Below are 20,881 nucleotides of genomic sequence, written 5' to 3' on the forward strand. Positions count from 1 at the left end.
TACTACTACCAAGATAACTGTTTTACCCGCAGACAAAGGTAAGTCAGTGATGAAATCCATTGACAGATGTGTCCATGGCCTATTGGGGATGAAAAGTGGCAATAAAGACCCTGCTGGACGTGTAAGAGAGACTTTCGCGCGTGCACAAGTAGAACAAGTAGACACGGAATCCATTACATCCTGACGCAACCTTGGCCACCAAAAACGACGAGACAATAGCTCCAAGGTTGCTTTACTACCCGGGTGCCCAGCAAGTGCCGAATTATGATGTTCCTTTAATAATTCAAGACGCAGGTTTAACGGTACAAACAATTTCTCTGAGGGGCAAGAGGCCGGGGCGTCCCCCTGGGCCTCTAACACCTTTCCCTCTAGAACAGAGTGTACAGCAGAGACAACCACTCATCTTTGTAAAATAGGTACCGGATCACTAACATTACCCCCTCCAGGGAAACTACGAGATAATGCGTCTGCCTTGGTATTTTTTGCCCCAGGACGATAGGTGATTACAAAGTTAAATCTGGTAAAGAATAGCGACCACCTAGCTTGTCTAGGGGTGAGACGCTTAGCCGATTCTAGGTACAGAAGGTTTTTGTGATCCGTAATCACCGTGACGGGGTGGATTGCTCCCTCTAAGAAGTGACGCCACTCTTCAAACGCCAGTTTAATCGCCAACAGTTCCCTATTTCCAATATCATAGTTCTTTTCTGCAGTAGATAACTTTTTGGAAAAGAAAGCGCAAGGACGCCATTTGCCAGGAGACGGACCCTGAGACAATACAGCCCCCACTCCCACCTCTGACGCATCTACTTCAACAATAAAAGGCTGGGAGACATCAGGTTGAATTAGAACAGGTGCCGAGGTAAATCTCTCTTTTAGAGAGGAAAATGCAATTTTAGCGGCGTCAGACCATTTAGAAAAATCAGTCCCCTTCCTAGTCATGTCAGTAAGGGGTTTAACGATCACTGAATAATTTTTAATGAACTTTCTATAGAAATTTGCGAAACCCAAAAACCGTTGTAGAGCTTTAAGGTTCTCAGGAAGATCCCAATCTAAAATTGCCCGGACCTTCCTAGGATCCATACGGAAACCTGAAGCAGATAATAGATATCCCAGGAACTGTATTTCCTGAACGGCGAAGACACATTTTTCAATTTTCGCATATAATTTATTCGTCCGTAGGACCTGCAGTACTTGCCTGACATGTACTTCATGTGTTTTCAGATCCGCCGAATAAATTAAGATATCATCTAGGTATATGACTACAAACCTGCCGATGAGATGACTAAAAATATCATTAACGAAATGTTGGAAGACAGCAGGGGCATTGGTCAGACTAAAGGCATGACTAAATTTTCATAATGCCCCTCAGGGGTGTTAAAAGCTGTCTTCCACTCATCCCCTTCCTTGATACGAATCAGATTGTAGGCCCCCCTAAGATCAAGTTTGGAGAACCACCTAGCACCCGCAATTTGATTAAAAAGGTCAGGAATGAGAGGAAGAGGGTATGGGTCTCGGATGGTTATCCGGTTTAGCTCACGGAAATCTAGGCAAGGACGCAGGCCCCCATCTTTCTTTTTAACAAAGAAAAACCCTGCAGCCACGGGTGAAGAAGAGGGTCTGATGTGTCCCTTAGCCAGACTCTCGGAGATATAATCTTTCATGGCTTGTCTCTCGGGACCCGAAAGATTATACAACCTGGACTTGGGTAATTTTGCACCGGGTATCAGGTTAACCGGGCAATCATAAGGACGATGAGGTGGTAGCTTCTGACAACCCTTTTCAGAAAAAACGTCCTCAAAGTCCGAAATAAATGTAGGTAGGGAAGCTATGGAGGCGATTAAGCAATTGTTATTTAAGCAATTCTCTCTGCAATGCTCACTCCACTCCAATATCTCCCTGGCCTGCCAATCCACCACTGGACATGTGCAGTCAGATCACTAACCCATTCAAGTTGAATCGGTCTTGATCTGTCGCGGCCATTACATTGGGACATGCAAATTGCGGTCCTCAATGCACGGAACGGCTGCACAACGGCTGTGTGCATGAACCCTTAGGTTCATATGTGGCAGATTTTTTGCAAAAATGTTTGCAGCTGTACAACAAATCTGAATGACTCTTGTCCATAGCCTATTTCTATTATCATAATTGTTTCACCTAAAAGTATATATTCTATGCTTACTATTGATTCACATAAATATAGCACCCCTTTAAATACTACTGTGAATTGATGTATGATATTGATGCTACTGCAAAATCAAATAAAATGTGATTATTTTTGTTCAACTGAATTGCACCAAAGGGTTAAATTCAGCTAAATCAGATTTCCACCCATAGCTTGGGGAACATCTAAAAATGCCTGGAAGCAACAGTTTTACTTATTCAGAGCTCTTTATATGCCATGATGGCCATGACCCTGTAGCTATCCTGACAAAAGAGTCTTTTGTGACTCTTTCACTTTTTGTAACCATCAAAACTATTATGCGGGTTATGTATACACATACAATAATATGATGTCATCTGCTTGTAGAATATTATAAATGAAATGGTATGTAGCGTTCTGGAATTGTACATTTATGTAAATATGGAAACAGTTACACAATCAGTCTAGACTGAGATATTCTTTGTGATTCAACTTGAAAATGAAAATCATTTCAAACTTTCAATTCTTTTGCCTGTTGGAATACTTTCTGGGACACTAACTAATCTCTTGATGCCTGACTCTATACTCTATTTAGATACTCACAGGAGATACATTTTTATTATAAGATCTATGTCATTATTGAGGCCAAGTTCTCACAGTTTTTCTAGTTGTAGAGCATTTATTTATATATACTGTATAATAAAAAATTTTACTGTAACACTTTCTTTACCGCAGTAGAAAAAGCAAGTGGAAATGAAAATAAAGGAAACACATAAGTTAAAAACAGACAAGTAGACATGACACATTTCTACCTTACCTCCCGTCAACATTGCAAATACTGAATATTCTGTTGTTCAAAAAAAAAAAGGGGGAAATTATTAAACTTTTTACACCGTGCTTTGTACTTTTCACAAAAATGTGTGACTTTTTCCGTTTTTATGTGACACTTGTCATTTTACTAAAAAGTAGCTTGGGTGTGGATGGGAGGGTTAAGAGAGAGGGGTGGGACCTGCACAGTCTGACTAATTTAACAAAACTTGCACTAGAAAACTTGTGTACATTACAGTAGAAATCTACGCCAGCTCCATCCTAGCATACAGGCTTGTGCCCTTAATAATTTTGACATATCTTAAGCCAACATATATTTTTTATTAGGAAAAAACTGTCAATAAACCCCTTTCCCCCACAAATTTATGTTCTTAAAGTGATTTTTCATCCATATAAACATATCCCCTATCTGAAAGAAATGAATGATTGAATGGGTCTCCACCACTGGGAGCCCCACTGATCACTAGAATAGTCTCCAGCTCCTCCTCACCTGTACCTCCATGATGTATCATCATCATTGGTGATCACCCCTTAAGTACCGGACCATTTTTCACGTTTAGGACCAGACTGATTTTTGCAAATCTGAGTGATAACTTTAAAACGCTTTTACTTATGCAAGCCATTCTGAGATTGTTTTCTCGTCTCATATTTTACTTCGTAACAGTGTTCAAATTAAGTCAAAAAATTTCATTTTTAGTCATAAAAAAATACAAAATGTACCATAAATTTGGAAAAATTTGCAACTTTCCACATTTCAATTTCTCCGCTTTTAAAACAGAGTGATTAGAATTAAGCGGACACCTGGATGTTCGGGTTCGATGGGTTCAGCCGAACTTCGAAAAAAGGTTCGGGTTCGGGACCCGAACTTGACCACGAACCCGAACCCCATTAAAGTCAATGGGGACCTGAACCTTTAAGCACTAAAATGGCTGTAAAAATGTCATGGAAAGGGCTGCAAATGTTGTCAAAATGTGGTTAAGGCCTAGTTCACACGATCGTATGGCTTTTATAGTTTTTTGCGGTCCGTTTTTCACGGATCCGTTGGTCCGTTTTTGACTTCCGTTTTGTTTCCGTTTCCGTTCCGTATGTCCGCAAAGAATAGCCGTATGGTTTCCGTTTTTAATCCGTTTTTTGCAGATCAGAAGTGAAATAGAAAAGGTTGGACATCATCAGTTTAGGCCACATCCCTTTTTCACACCCCCTATTTAACTTGGTCATGTGATATTGTGACTCCATTTTCATCAGCTTGTTTCAGCATTGAGAGCGTATTTGGAATCCTGTGTTTGGCAGACATTGTTTCTGGCTACAATTTTCTGCTGTATCATGGCTGAGGAGGAACTGGTTCTCTTGTGCTGGCTGCTTTCTCGGGACTTCGATCCGCAGCCAACTCTGCAGAACGTGGAACCGAGGAGGAGGAGGCAGTGGGTTCACCCTATTGTCTCTCAGCGGCACAGGAAGGGTCATTTCCACACGCTGTACGTGGATCTGCGACAGCATCCTGATAAATTTCATCGGTATTGTCGTATGTCTGTGAGCAGCTTTGACTTGTTGCTAGCGACTCTGCGCCCTGGCCTCACCTATCAGGACACAAATATGAGGCGCTGCATTTCTCCAGAGGAACGGCTCATCGTCACATTGAGGTATGCATCGTTTATTTTATAGAATGTGCATAGTATTACATGTTAATAATGTTATCATTTTGTTATATGTCATAGTGTTGCGCCAAAATTTTCTATGGTAAATATAGAAATAGTAGTGTAGACGGGCACTCTATACCAGGAGACACACACATATAGATATAGAGTGCACGTCTACACTACTATTTTTCGATTTTCCATTTTATCTGACTGGGTGATTCAGGCTAGACGACTAGCGCCTATACATATTTACTGAGCGGGTGACCAACCACTTTGGTTATATTAGTTGTAAATGGTGGATGTTATAGTATATAATCTTTTTTTTCTTTTTGTTTTTCAGATTCTTGGCAACAGGGAATTCATTTGTATCTCTGCATTTTGAGTTCCTGCTGGGAGTCTCGACGATTTCTATGATAGTTCGTCAAACATGTGATGTGATTTGGCAGCGACTCAGGGAAGCGGTGATGCCAGAGCCCAAGGCTGAGGATTGGATCCGAATAGCTGAGGGTTTTTATGGTGATGCGCAGTTTCCCAACTGCATTGGGGCACTGGATGGCAAACACATTCGTGTTAAGAAGCCGCCTCACTCAGGGTCCCTGTACTACAATTATAAACAGTATTTCTCTGTCGTGCTAATGGCCTTGGCTGACAGTAATTACAAGTTTATAATTGTGGATATTGGGGCATATGGTAGCACTGCAGATGCGCGCATTTTCAGTGCTTCCAGAATGTGTGAGAGACTTCGAGCCAACCAGCTTGCCCTACCAGAGCCCAGATTGCTGCCAGGTTCTGCGGGACCACCGGCTCCATTTGTAATTGTGGCTGATGAAGGGTTTGCTTTGGCACCACATGTCATGCGACCCTTTCCCAGACGCAACCTGGATGACAGCAGACGTATCTTCAACTATCGGCTGAGTAGAGCTCGTCCGTATGTTGAGTGTGCGTTTGGAATACTCACACAGAAGTGGAGAGTATTCCTGTCATCCTTACAGATGGCACTGGAGAATGCCACCCGGGTTATTCAAGCGTGTGTCATCCTGCATAACTTTGTCAGGATTAATGATGGTCCCTCAGAAGTTGAGGATTTGGAATCTGGTACATATTCTTCTTCCGGAGGATTGGACCAGACCCTTCACGGACGACCTGGAACTGCAGCCCTTGCAGTTCGGGCCCTCTATGAAGAATATTTTTCAAGTCCTGAGGGAGCAGTGCCGTGGCAGATGGGCGTAATTCATGGCAGAGTGTAAAATAATCTGGACTCTGGTAATCCTAGTAACTTTATTTTCCTAGTTTTTTTTTAATTTTTTTGGTTGGTGGTGGGGTTATATATTGATAGTGTAGGGACTCACAAGACAAAGAGGACCCTTGACGTGGGCTGGGGTTATATTGTATGAATTGTCAAATAACATTCGTGTAGTTGAAATTGCGAAATTAGTCAATTTTCCAGACTACAAAAATCAGATATTTGATTGTATACAACAACCCTCTAATACCTCTTCCAAACTAAATCCGACTTGTGTTATGATTGCATACGCACCCATATGTTGCAATACTTATTCCAAACTTGTCATTTTTCCCCGAGGCATGCCGAAGACTTTTAAAGATGCTGTCCAAGGTCCCGGATTCGGAGATTATTCAAGCACATACAACATGATTCCGGAAGGTTGAGCAGCGTTGACTTTATGTGTATTTCCAGCCCAAGTTGTAATGATTCATCAATAAAAAGATGTGTATGACATTTGGAGTGTAGTGATGTAATTCAAACATGTAATGTTGTATACTGTTTAAATGTTGATGCTAATAAAAGGATAGAGATTTTTGGAATCTTTGTATATATTTTTAATTAACATTTTCCATGGTAAAAATAAAAGTGCTTCATATTCAGCTATCAAATACCCAAAAAATAAACAAAAAACAAATTACATTTCGGACAATTGCCGCATAAAAGGGCCCTGTGTGCTTGGGCCAGCCACATTAGGGGGTGGTGGGTATCTAATCCTTGGTACAGGACAAGGGGGTCGAGGGGCAAAATCATGTTCCTGAGAAAATAGGGGCTGGGAATAAGTTTGCTGGATGGGCTGCTGGAAATACATACTGGGCCCGGTTGGGCTGATGTGCCAACGCTTATAGTTAAAGCCCGACAATGTACATTATGGACTGCCCGCACTAGCTCCACTGGGTCCATAGGGCTTTTTAGAATGTTGGCTACAGTAGCCATAACAGAAACAAATATATCTTGCTTTTCAGCAGACAAAGGTTCTATAAGTGGCGCTAGGCTACTGAGCATTCGCTCTTCCTTGCCCTCAATCCTTCTCTGCCTTAAATACTCGAGCACCTGACTTTCAACAATGGCTCGAGTATTTAAGGCAGGTTCGGCAGGCTGTGGTGCGCCCCTTCTCCGCCGTGATGGTCTCCTTAATAAAGGTTCGGGGCTCGAATGAACCTCAGCCCCAACCTCCACAGCAGAGGACTCCTCCCTCTCTGCCGGATCCAACGGTTGCGACAGTAGTGGCTCTTCAGTGGCCAGAGAAGGGGAATCCTGTGGAGCAGCCACACGCTCCTCATCACTGGTTGTAGACTCATGGTCTCTCTGCTCTTCCAGGCTGTCAACGGTGCTGTGGAATGAGAGAGTAATGTAAATAAGATTGGTATATATATATATACATTGTATGAACATATAAGCCACATTTCGTAACCCACACTGGATGACATGGGTCCAGTAAACGTGTCACATATTGAATATCAGGATAACTAATCAATCTGAAAAGGCGTTTGGAGATCCTTATTATGTTAATATAGAGCTGCACAGATGGTTGTCCCTTATCGCTATCCTCACCTGTTTATAATGTTAGCCATTTGTTCCGGTCATATCAGGATAAACAATGGTAGCTGGAATACTTTAGTGATCATTGTGGTGACAAGGGCAGTATATTCACACTAGATATTATAACAACATGTACCTGGCTTAAGCACTCAAGCCCTAGTTGTATACTAGCCTATAAAACATTACTGGTAAAATGAAAAAATTTTAACTAAAAATAAGCCACTACTAATAGATTTGGGGACATTCCTAAGCAAACATTCTAAATAATCTAGGCATTTCATACTTACGGCCTAAGGTCCAGCACTGGCTTTAAGAAAGCCAACTGCCGGGTATAAATGTATGGCTTCTTTCTGACGCCTCCATCTGTCACGAGGGTGTCAAGAGCCACGTCTGACTCCTTTATACCCGGGGTCAGGAAGTCGCAGCGGGTGGCTGCGCGCTCTATGTCTAAAGATCACGGTGTTTCTTAGTGTTTGTTTTCTGTGTTTGCCTTGCTATCCTTTTTGTCTCACTCAGGGATCCGTAGCTTCTCCTCCTCAGCTGTTTCTTGTCTGCCACTCCCAAACTCCTTATATTCTCCTCTCACACTTCTCTTGTTGCCAGTTATAGAGCTTCCTGCCTGGACATCTATGCTGACCCACTGGAGCTGAGAATCTGGTTGTTGTTCCAGAGTGCTACCCTCCGGATCCCTGTTGGGCTTTTGTTGTCTCCTGTTGTTGCCCACCTGGGATTATATGTTTAGTTTGTATTGTCTGTCCTCCCCTTGGTGTTTTCCTTTAGAGCTAGTGGTGCGGACTAGTGTTCCCACCGCCCTGTTCACTATCTAGGGCTCATCCTAGGGAAAGCCAGGGTTTTAGGCACGTGATCGGCGTACGGGTGAGGAACCTGTCTAGGGACGACAGGGCAGCCAGGCGCCAGCCGCAAGGTGAGTCAGGGGTCACCACCTTCCCTCTCACTAGGGCAGGGCCTCCCTCTTTTCCTCCCTCCGTGTCACGTATGTGACAGTTACGCCGATCGTGATATTATAACTGGCCCTTATTTTTTTTTTAGAAAAAAAAAAAATATATATATAATTTTTTTTTTTCTCTACTTAGAATCCAATATGGATCCTATTGCTGCTTTGGCAAAACAGCTTCAAGGCCTGTCTTTGGAGGTGGCAGGATTGAAGGCGTCTGTCCTCCAACAGCAGCAGCAAATGCAGCAGACCGTAAGCCCAGCGGTTGCTATGGGTAACCAGGTTGTTACAGAACCCATGGTTGTTCTTCCTGACAGATTCTCTGGGGGTAGGGACAAATTTGTGTTGTTCCGTGAGGCCTGCAAATTATATTTTAAGCTGCGCCCTTACTCCTCAGGTAATGAAGAACAGCGGGTGGGGATTGTTATTTCCCTGCTTATGGGGGACCCGCAATCCTGGGCGTTCTCGTTACCCCCTGGTTCCCAGGCTCTCCGGTCAGTGGAGGGATTTTTGGGGGTTTTGGGTCTCATATATGATGACCCTGACCGTGTCGCCCTGGCTGAGTCGAAGTTACGGAGACTCCTACAGGGAGATCGGCCAGCAGAGGAATATTGCTCAGAGTTCCGCAGGTGGGCTACGGATACTCAGTGGAACGACCCGGCTCTCAGGAGTCAGTTCTGCTCTGGGTTATCTGAAAGGGTTAAGGATGCGCTGGCGCTGTATGAGACCCCCCTTTCCCTTGATGCTGTTATGTCCCTCTCTATCAGGATAGATAGACGTCTTAGGGAGAGATCGAAAATTCCTGAGCAATCGGTAACCTCTCCCAAGCAGCAGTTAGTCTGTACTGACTTGGATGAGCCTATGCAGCTAGGAGGAACTTCTCGTCAGGTCCGTCCTCCTGAGGTTCGCCGTAGGCGGGGGGCTTGTTTTTTATGTGGGGGGAAGGGTCATTTAATTAATGTCTGTCCCTCCTTTCCCAAAAACAAAAGACCGTCGGAAAACTACTAACCCCAGGCTGTGCGGAGGATGTCAGCCGGGGGTATACGTTTCCTCCATACGAACATCTCAATTTGTGTTGCCAGCAGTTATTGTTTTTGGTGTTAAGACGGAGTCTATTTCTTTTTTTCTAGACAGTGGTGCAGGGGTAAATTTGATAGATGCCCATTTTGCCCGCACTATGGGTTTGTCTCTCTGTACACTGCAGAGACCCATTCCCATATTCGCTATTGACTCTGCTCCTCTGTCTCAGAGAAACCTCACTCACGTTGTCCATAACTTACATCTTCGGGTAGGGGACCACCATAAGGAGCGTCTTTCATGTTACGTTCTGGAGGGCCTTCCCTCTCCTGTGGTATTGGGTCTTCCCTGGTTGGTAGCGCACAATCCAGTGGTGGATTGGCAGGCCAGGGAGATATTGGAGTGGAGTGAGCATTGCAGAGAGAATTGCTTAAATAACAATTGCTTAATCGCCTCCATAGCTTCCCTACCTACTTTTATTTCGGACTTTGAGGACGTTTTTTCTGAAAAGGGTTGTCAGAAGCTACCACCTCATCGTCCTTATGATTGCCCGGTTAACCTGATTCCCGGTGCAAAATTACCCAAGTCCAGGTTGTATAATCTTTCGGGTCCCGAGAGACAAGCCATGAAAGATTATATCTCCGAGAGTCTGGCCAAGGGACACATCAGACCCTCTTCTTCACCCGTGGCTGCAGGGTTTTTCTTTGTTAAAAAGAAAGATGGGGGCCTGCGCCCTTGCCTAGATTTCCGTGAGCTAAACCGGATAACCGTCCGAGACCCATACCCTCTTCCTCTCATTTCTGACCTTTTTAATCAGATTGCGGGTGCTAGGTGGTTCTCCAAACTTGATCTTAGGGGGGCCTACAATCTGATTCGTATCAAGGAAGGGGATGAGTGGAAGACAGCTTTTAACACCCCTGAGGGGCATTACGAAAATTTAGTCATGCCTTTCGGTCTGACCAATGCCCCTGCTGTCTTCCAACATTTCGTTAATGATATTTTTAGTCATCTCATCGGCAGGTTTGTAGTCATATACCTAGATGATATCTTAATTTATTCGGCTGATCTGAAAACACATGAAGTACATGTCAGGCAAGTACTGCAGGTCCTACGGACGAATAAATTATATGCGAAAATTGAAAAATGTGTCTTCGCCGTTCAGGAAATACAATTCCTGGGATATCTATTATCTGCTTCAGGTTTCCGTATGGATCCTGGGAAGGTCCAGGCAATTTTAGATTGGGATCTTCCTGAGAACCTTAAAGCTCTACAACGGTTTTTGGGTTTCGCAAATTTCTACAGAAAGTTTATTAAAAATTATTCAGTGATCGTTAAACCCCTTACTGACATGACTAGGAAGGGGACTGATTTTTCTAAATGGTCTGACGCCGCTAAAATTGCATTTTCCTCTCTAAAAGAGAGATTTACCTCGGCACCTGTCCTAATTCAACCTGATGTCTCCCAGCCTTTTATTGTTGAAGTTGATGCGTCGGAGGTGGGAGTGGGGGCTGTATTGTCTCAGGGTCCGTCTCCTGGCAAAAGGCGTCCTTGCGCTTTCTTTTCCAAAAAATTATCTGCAGCAGAAAAGAACTATGATATTGGAAATAGGGAACTGTTGGCGATTAAACTGGCGTTTGAAGAGTGGCGTCACTTCTTAGAGGGAGCAATCCACCCCGTCACGGTAATTACGGATCACAAAAACCTTCTGTACCTAGAATCGGCTAAGCGTCTCACCCCTAGACAAGCTAGGTGGTCGCTATTCTTTACCAGATTTAACTTTGTAATCACCTATCGTCCTGGGGCAAAAAATACCAAGGCAGACGCATTGTCTCGTAGTTTCCCTGGAGGGGGTAATGTTAGTGATCCGGTACCTATTTTACAAAGAGGAGTGGTTGTCTCTGCTGTACACTCTGTTCTAGAGGGAAAGGTGTTAGAGGCCCAGGGGGACGCCCCGGCCTCTTGCCCCTCAGAGAAATTGTTTGTACCGTTAAACCTGCGTCTTGAGTTATTGAAGGAACATCATAATTCGGCACTTGCTGGGCACCCGGGTAGTAAAGCAACCTTGGAGCTATTGTCTCGTCGTTTTTGGTGGCCAAGGTTGCGTCAGAATGTAATAGATTTTGTGTCTACTTGTTCTACTTGTGCACGCGCAAAAGTCTCTCATACACGTCCAGCAGGGTCTTTATTGCCACTTTTCATCCCCAATAGACCATGGACACATCTGTCAATGGATTTCATCACTGACTTACCTTTGTCTGCGGGTAAAACAGTTATCTTGGTAGTAGTAGACAGGTTTAGCAAAATGGTACACTTTATTGCGCTACCCACACTTCCTAATGCTAAGACTCTTGCTCAGGTGTTTATCAGTGAAATCGTGAAGCTTCACGGGGTCCCTTCCGATGTGGTTTCGGATCGGGGAACCCAGTTTATTTCTAAGTTTTGGAAAGCTTTTTGTACCCGTTTAGGGGTACACTTATCCTTTTCCTCAGCTTTCCATCCTCAGTCGAATGGACAGACTGAGCGTACCAACCAAAACCTAGAAACATATTTAAGGTGTTTTGCGTCTGAAAACCAAGAGGTGTGGTCATCATATTTACCGTTAGCCGAGTTTGCCATAAATAATCGCCGTCAGGAATCCACTGGCAAGTCACCATTTCTTGGTGCATACGGTTTTCATCCCCAATTTTGTACTTTCAAAGAGGGGGGGGTCTTCTGGGGTTCCCGAAGAGGAACGGTTTTCTTCATCTCTTTCATCGGTATGGCAGAAGGTGCAAGCTAACTTGAAAAATATGAGTGGTAAATACAAATGCATGGCCGATAAGAAACGGTCGCCAGGTCCGGACCTAGGAGTGAATGACTATGTGTGGTTGTCTACTAGGAATATTAAGTTGAAGGTTCCCTCTTGGAAACTGGGTCCTAGGTTCATTGGTCCTTATAAAATTGTAGTCGTCATTAACCCTGTGGCTTTTCGCCTGGAGCTACCTCAGACTTTTAAGATCCATAACGTCTTCCATAAGTCGTTGCTCAAGAAGTATGTTCCACCTCTAGAACCATCACCGCTGCCACCTCCTCCTGTTGTTGTGGATGGTAATCTGGAGTTTCAAATATCCAGAATTGTTGATTCTCGTCGGGTCCGCCGCTCTCTTCAGTATCTGGTGCATTGGAGGGGTTACGGTCCCGAGGAAAGAATGTGGGTTCCAGCGTCAGAGGTAAACGCCAACAGGTTGATTCAGGCTTTCCATGTCTCTCATCCGGAGAGACCTGGTCCTGAGTGTCCGGAGGCCCCTCGTGAAAGGGGGGGTACTGTCACGAGGGTGTCAAGAGCCACGTCTGACTCCGTTATACCCGGGGTCAGGAAGTCGCAGCGGGTGGCTGCGCGCTCTATGTCTAAAGATCACGGTGTTTCTTAGTGTTTGTTTTCTGTGTTTGCCTTGCTATCCTTTTTGTCTCACTCAGGGATCCGTAGCTTCTCCTCCTCAGCTGTTTCTTGTCTGCCACTCCCAAACTCCTTATATTCTCCTCTCACACTTCTCTTGTTGCCAGTTATAGAGCTTCCTGCCTGGACATCTATGCTGACCCACTGGAGCTGAGAATCTGGTTGTTGGTCCAGAGTGCTACCCTCCGGATCCCTGTTGGGCTTTTGTTGTCTCCTGTTGTTGCCCACCTGGGATTATATGTTTAGTTTGTATTGTCTGTCCTCCCCTTGGTGTTTTCCTTTAGAGCTAGTGGTGCGGACTAGTGTTCCCACCGCCCTGTTCACTATCTAGGGCTCATCCTAGGGAAAGCCAGGGTTTTAGGCACGTGATCGGCGTACGGGTGAGGAACCCGTCTAGGGACGACAGGGCAGCCAGGCGCCAGCCGCAAGGTGAGTCAGGGGTCACCACCTTCCCTCTCACTAGGGCAGGGCCTCCCTCTTTTCCTCCCTCCGTGTCACGTATGTGACAGTTACGCCGATCGTGATACCATCACCACTTTTGCCCATGGCCTGAACTCGTTCCCGGCGGAACTGATCCTGGCACGACTGCCAGCGAGTCTTTAAGCGTTGGACTGTAGAAATATAACATACCAACAATTGTAACGTAAAAAATGTAATCACACGTATAAAATCACATGACAAAATATGGTTACTACTACATTAAAACCGGCAAATACTTAATTTAGTATACCATATACTGGAGATTTTCAAACCTAATAGGCTGAAAAACCTGCAAAATAGTAGGATTGTTGTAACCCGGGAATCATAACAGGCCTTTAAACATTATTCACACTTGATATTTGGACATTACAGGGATACACAATATAAAGTTCTAAAGCTGGTTAAAATGTATACCTCTAAGCATGTCCACACATGAAATATATATCAGACTGCAGCAGGCCATGGTTATAATTGAGGTTTTAGTACAGCAGGTGAGCCACAGGTGGCCATGAATAATCAAACATTATATAGTGCTGAGCACTTTCACATTGAAAAAGCAAGTGCTACACAACATCCTCATGGTGCACATTAAATAAAAAAAACATACTGATTTACCTGCTTGTGTAATATACTCCAAAATACACCACTGCTTGACAAGTAACAATGACATTATAGGCATTTTACACATAAAACACATCAACATGGGTTGTCATACCTAATTTTCGGCGTTTGGAGGAAGTGCCCTTCTCCCACTCTCTGGGCAACATGTCACGGGTCACCTCGTCCCATGCCCGCTCCTTGCACATGCGGTCGTGATAGGCCTCCGTTCGAGTGTCCCAAAGCAGAGGACGTTCCTGGATCAGCAGGATCAATTTTTCCACATCCATCTTGAGAAGCTGCTATCTTGCAAGGCAGACAGGCTGGGGCCGGTTTGAGCACCTGCACATGTGCTCTTGGCAAAGTTTGTAAACACCGAACACATGGCTAAAGTAGGCTGGGCCTAGTATTTCTAAATTAGTGATCCGCAAAAAACGGATGACATACGGATGTGTTCCGTATGCATTCCGTTTTTTTTGCGGACCCATTGACTTTAATGGAGCCACGACCCGTGATTTACGGCCAAATATAGGACAAGCTCTATCTTTCAACGTTTTTTTTGCGGAACCATTGAAATGAATGGTTCCGTATACGGACCGTATACGGAACACAAAAAAACGGCCCGTACACCCGCAAAAAAAACGTTCGTGTGAACTAGGCCTAAGAGCATGGCAAGTGCTCTGAAAACAAACGTGGATAGAGAAATGACTTAAAATAACATAAAATATGTAAAAAAAAAATAATAATCTTGATCTAGGAGCACCAGGTCCATATGGAGTAGGAGGTTGAGGAGGCGGTGGATGCGGCGGTGTAGGTGGAAGTGGCAGTGGAGGAGTAGGCGGTAGCCTACACAGATTTTTGGTTTAAAATTTATTTTTATTTTTTTAAATTAGGGTACACCACAAAACATTGGGAAATATAACCCTCCAGTCATGCTAAACACACATTCAGACAATACACTGACTGCAGGGCAGGCCAGCACCTCCAAGGCGTAAAGGGCAAGCTCAGGCCATGTGCCCAATTTGGAGACCCAGAAGTTGCAGGGGTTGACCCCTGTCAGTTAGTTTGTGTAGGCGTGAGCCTACTTACTGCCCAACCATGTCGCACGACCCCATGATGTTCGCGATCCAATTTGGTACAACTTGTTTAAGTTTAAGCATTGAATAAAAGGAGGTGGCGCGCATCAATTAAAGAAGCATTTCAGAAATTTTATTCCCTGTCACCTATGCAGAGCAGGGGTTTATTCACGTCTAAAATTGCATAATGTCAACCCAAGAATGTAACAGAAAAATTACAGAAATGTATTAACCTGTCTACTTGGTAGAGCAGGGGTCTATGACAGAGAACAATTGTTTATTGTCACCCAAAAATGTAAAATAAAAATTATTGAAATTTATTAAGCTGTCAAATAGGTAGAGGAGGGGTATATTACACCCAAAAATTTGTGAATTTGACCCTAAAATGTAACTGACAAATGTTTTTTTTTTTTTTTACCGGTCTAATAGGTATAGCAGTTGTACATCACGCAAAAACAATTGCTGAATTTCACCAGAAAATGTAACTGACAATTTTATTTTATTTTTTTAATCGGCCTACTAGGTATAGCAGTGGTACAGCACACCCAAAAATTGGTGAATTGCACCATAAAATGTGACAGACAATTTTTTTTATTGTTTAACCTGTCTACTAGGTATAACAGTGAACAGTGGTACTTCACACTCAAAAACTGAAAATATTTATAAAAAAAATAAAAATAAAAAAATATATTTTTTGATACCGACCTACTAGGTATAGCAGTGGTACTATACACCCAAAAATTGGTGAATTTCCCCTGAAAATGTAAATGAGTATTTTTTTTTTTTTACTGGCCTACTAGGTATAACAGTGGTTATGAGTGAATTTGAGTGAAAAATGAGTGAATTTCACCAGAAAAAGTAAATGACACTTTTTACTTTTAACCGGCCTACTGGGTATAGCATTGGTACTATGCACCCAAAAATTGGTGAATTTAATGCGAAAATGTAAATGACAATTTTATATATTTTTTTTACCGGTCTTTTAGGTATAGCAGTGGTATATCACACCCAAAAATTGGTGAATTTCACCTGAAATAGTAAATGACAATATTTTTTTTAATTGGCCGACTAGGTATAGCAGTGGTACTATACACCCAGAAATTGGTGAATTTCACCTGAAAATATAATAATTCACACCCAAAAATGTTAGAATTTCAACTGAAAATTTAACTGACAATTTTATTTTTTAAACCGGCCTACTAGGTATAGCAGTGGTACTATACACCGAAGAATTTGTGAAGTACAGTACACCTGAAAATGTAAATGACAATTTTTTTAAATTTTTTTTAACCGGCCTACTAGGTATAGCAGTGGTACATCACACCCAAAAATTGGTGAATTTTACCAGAAAAATTAAATGACAATTTATTTTTTAACCTGCCTACTAGGTATAGCAATGGTACATCACACCCAAAAATAGGTGAATTTCACCCGAAAATGTAAATGACAATTTATTTATTTTTTTAACTGGCCTAATAGGTATAGAAGTTGTACATCACAACCAAAAATTGGTGAATTTTACCCAAAAAAGTAAATGACAATTTTTTTAATTTTTTTTAAACCGGCCTACTAGGTATAGCAGTGGTACTATACACCAAAAAATTGGTGAATTTTACCCTGATACTGCAGTTTACAGAAACACCACATTTGTGGCTGTAAACTGCTGTATCAGTAAAAGGGAGGCTGCAAAAGGAAAGGACCGACATGGTGTCTGGAAGACCCATTTTGATGGCTTTTTTTATTGACACCATGTCCCTTTTGAAGCCCCCCTGATGCCCCCCTAGAGTAAAAACTCCACAAAAGTGACCCCATCTAAGAAACTACACCCCTTAAGGTATTCAAAACTGATTTTACAAACTTTATTAACCCTTTACGTGTTCCTCAATAGTTAATAGCAAATGATGATGAAATTTCAGAATTTTAATTTTTGGTAACCTTGCCTCACAAAAATGTAATATAGAGCAACCAAAAATCATATGTACCCTAAAAATAATCACATTAAAACCGCCACCTTATCCCTTAGTTTCCAAAATGGGGTCACTTTTAGGGAGTTTCTACTCCAGGGGTGCATCAGGGGGGTTGAAACAGGACATGGTGTAAATAAACTGGTCCATAAAAATCAGCCCTCCAAAAACCAAACGGCGCACCTTTCCCTCTACGCTCCCGCTGTGTGGCTGTACAGTAGTGTACGGGCATATATGGGGTGTTTCTGTAAACGGCAGAGTCAGGGAAATAAAGATACAGTCTTGTTTGGCTGTTAACCCTTGCTTTGTTAGTGGAAAAAATGGGTTAAAATGGAAAATTAGGCAAAAAAAAGAAATTTTCAAATTTTATCACCATTTGCCAATAACTCTTGTGCAACACCTGAAGGGTTAACAACGTTTGTAAAATCAGTTTTGAATACCTTGAGGGGTATAGTTTCTTAGAAGGGGTCACTTTTAGGGAGTTTCTACTCCAGGGGGGCATCAGGGGGGTTGAAACAGGACATGGTGTAAATAAACCGGTCCATAAAAATCAGCCCTCCAAAAACCAAACGGCGCACCTTTCCCTCTACGCCCCGCTGTGTGGCTGTACAGTAGTGTACGGCCATGTATGGGGAGTTTCTGTAAACGGCAGAGTCAGGGCAATAAAGATACAGTCTTGTTTGGCTGTTAACCCTGTTTCTCTTTTTTGTTAATTAGGCAAAAAAGAGAAATTTTCTAATTTCATCCCCATTTGCCAATAACTCTTGTGCAACACCTAAAAGGTTAACAAAGTTTGTAAAATCAGTTTTGAATACCTTGAGGGGTGTAGTTTCTAGAATGAGGGTCATTTTTGGGTGGTTTCTATTATATAAGCCTCACAAAGTGACTTCAGTCCTGAACTGGTCCCTAAAAATTGGGTTTTTGAAGATTTCAGAAACATTTCAAGATTTGCTTCCAAACTTCTAAGCCTTGTAACATCCCTAAAATATAAATATCATTCCCAAAATGATTCAAACATGAAGTAGACATATGGGGAATGTGAATTAATAACTATGTTTGAAGGTATTACTATGTATTGTAGAAGTAGAGAAATTGTGAACTTGGAAATTAGCAATTTTTTTCAAATTTTTGGTAAATTTTGTATTTTTTTATAAATAAAAATGATCTTTTTTACTTCATTTTATCAGTATCATGAAAAACAATATGTGATGAAAAAACTATCTCAGAATGGCCTGGATAAGTCAAAGCGTTTTAAAGTTATCACCACTTAAAGTGACACTGGTCAGATTGGCAAAAAATGGCCTGGTCCTTAAGCTGAAATAAGGCTGTGTCCTTAAGGAGTTACCGGCCTACTAGGTATAGCAGTGGTACTCTACACCCAAAAATTGGTGAATTTCACCCGGAAAAGTAAATGACAATTTTTTTTTTTGTTTAACCGGCCTACTAGGTATAGCAGTGGTACTTCACACCCAAAAATTGTAGAATTTCAACTGAAAATGTAACTGACAGTTATTATTGTTTTTAAACCGGCCTACTAGGTATAGCAGTGGTACATCACACCCAAAAATTGGTGATTTTCACCTGAAAATGTAAATGACAATTTTTTTTTTTGTTTAACCGGCCTACTAGGTATAGCAGTGGCATATCACACCCAAAAGTTGGTAAATTTCACCCGAAAAAGTAAATGACAATTCGGCCTACTAGGTATAGCAGTGGTACAAAACACCCAAAAATTGGTGAATTTCACCTGAAAATGTAACTGACAATTTTTTATTTTTTTTTAAACTGGCCTACTAGGTATAGCAGTGGTACTATACACCCAAAACTTGGTGAATTTCACAATTTTTTTTTTTTTTAACCAGCCTACTAAGTTTAGCAGTGGTACTATACACCCATAAATTGGTGAATTTCACCCGAAAATGTAAAAGACAATTTTATTTTTTTAAACCTGTCTACTAGTTATAGCAGTGGTACTATACATCCGAAAATTGGTGAATTTCACTGCAAAATTTAACTGACAAAGTAGTTAAATGATATAATATAAAATACGTACAAACAAAAAATTTATTTATGACTTTATCAGGTGGAGTTCCATATGGAGTAGGAGTTTGAGGAGGCGGTGGACGTAGCAATGTAGGTGGAAGAGGCGGTGGAGGAGGACAAGGTAGCCAACACAGGATGGTTTTAATTTTTTAATTTTATTTTTTATAGGGTACACTCTAAAACAGTGTGAAATATCCAAAATACAATAATGAGTAATTGCGCTGCAGTATAACAATGGCTGGTTAGTGCCAGTATACATGTCTATTCTACACAAGGTATGGACAAGTCCTGAGGGATCCATGTCTGGTTCATTTTAATGAATGTGAGCTTGTCTACATTGGCTGTGGACAGGCGGCTGCGCTTGTCTGTGACGACCCCCCCTGCCGTGCTAAACACACGTACAGATAATACACTGGCTGCAGGGCAGGCCAGCACCTCCAAGGCGTAAAGGGTAGGGATGAACGAACCCGAACTGTATAGTTCGGGTTCGTACCGAATTTTGGGGTGTCCGTGACACGGACCCGAACCCGAACATTTTCGTAAAAGTCCGGGTTCGGTGTTCGTCGCTTTCTTGGCGCTTTTTGAAAGGCTGCAAAGCAGCCAATCAACAAGCTTCATACTACTTGCCCCAAGAGGCCGTCACAGCCATGCCTACTATTGGCATGGCTGTGATTGGCCAGTGCAGCATGTGACCCAGCCTCTATTTAAGCTGGAGTCACGTAGCGCCGCACGTCACTCTGCTCTGATCAGTGTAGGGAGAAGTTGCAGCTGCGACTGTTAGGGCGAGATTAGGCATTGATTAACTCCTCAAAAACACTTAATTCAGTGATCGATCTACAGCTGTGGATCATTGAACTGCTGCTATTCAATTGCTCACTGTTTTTAGGCTGCCCAGAGCGTTTTTCAGTCACTTTTTTCTGGTGTGATCGGCAGCCATTTTGTGTCTTGTGGTGCGCCAGCACAAGCTGCCACCAAGTCCATTTAACCATCAATAGTGTGGTTATTTTTTTGCTATATCCTACATCAGGGGCAAGCTGCCACCAAGTCCATTTAATCATCAATAGTGTGGTTATTTTTTTGCTATATCCTACATCAGGGGGAAGCTGCCACCAAGTCCATTTAACCATCAATAGTGTGGTTATTTTTTTGCTATATCCTACATCAGGGGAAAGCTGCCACCAAGTCCATTTAACCATCAATAGTGTGGTTATTTTTTTTGCTATATCCTACATCAGGGGCAAGCTGCCACCAAGTCCATTTAACCATCAATAGTGTGGTTATTCTTTTGCTATATCCTACATCAGGGGCTTGGCTGTGCTTGCTATTTTATTGAGGGGTGAAATACAATTGCCAAAATAGCAGTACCCTAAATCTGGTGTTTCAGCTGTGGCCAGCCAATTGTAATACTGTCTGCTGTCTGGCAAAGGATATATTTTTGTTCTGGGTTGAAATACAATTCCCAACTTAGCAATTCCCTAAATCAGTGGTTTCTGCTGTATCAGGCCTACTTTAAATCTATCTATAAAAGGGTATATTAGATTGAAGGTGCGGATAGTGTCATCCTCAATAACTTCACACACTACTGTGCATTTCCAAGTTTAATTCTGTTCCTAAACGTATACCTGTCACCCAGCGCCTAAATAATAGTCCTAAAATTTATATTCAGCTAAATCTGTGTTTATTGCTGAGGCTGGTCAATTCATTTAGTGTCCGCCAAAGCACAGTCTTTGTTCTGGGTTGAAATACAATTCCCAACTTAGCAATTCCCTAAATCAGTTGTTTCTGCTGTATCAGGCCTACTTTAAATCTATCCATAAAAGGGTATATTAGATTAAAGGTGAAGATAGGGTCATTCTCAATAACTTCACACACAAGCTACCGTGC

The sequence above is a fragment of the Bufo gargarizans genome, chromosome 1 (assembly GCF_014858855.1).
Source record: "Bufo gargarizans isolate SCDJY-AF-19 chromosome 1, ASM1485885v1, whole genome shotgun sequence".
Taxonomy (NCBI): Eukaryota; Metazoa; Chordata; class Amphibia; order Anura; family Bufonidae; genus Bufo; species Bufo gargarizans.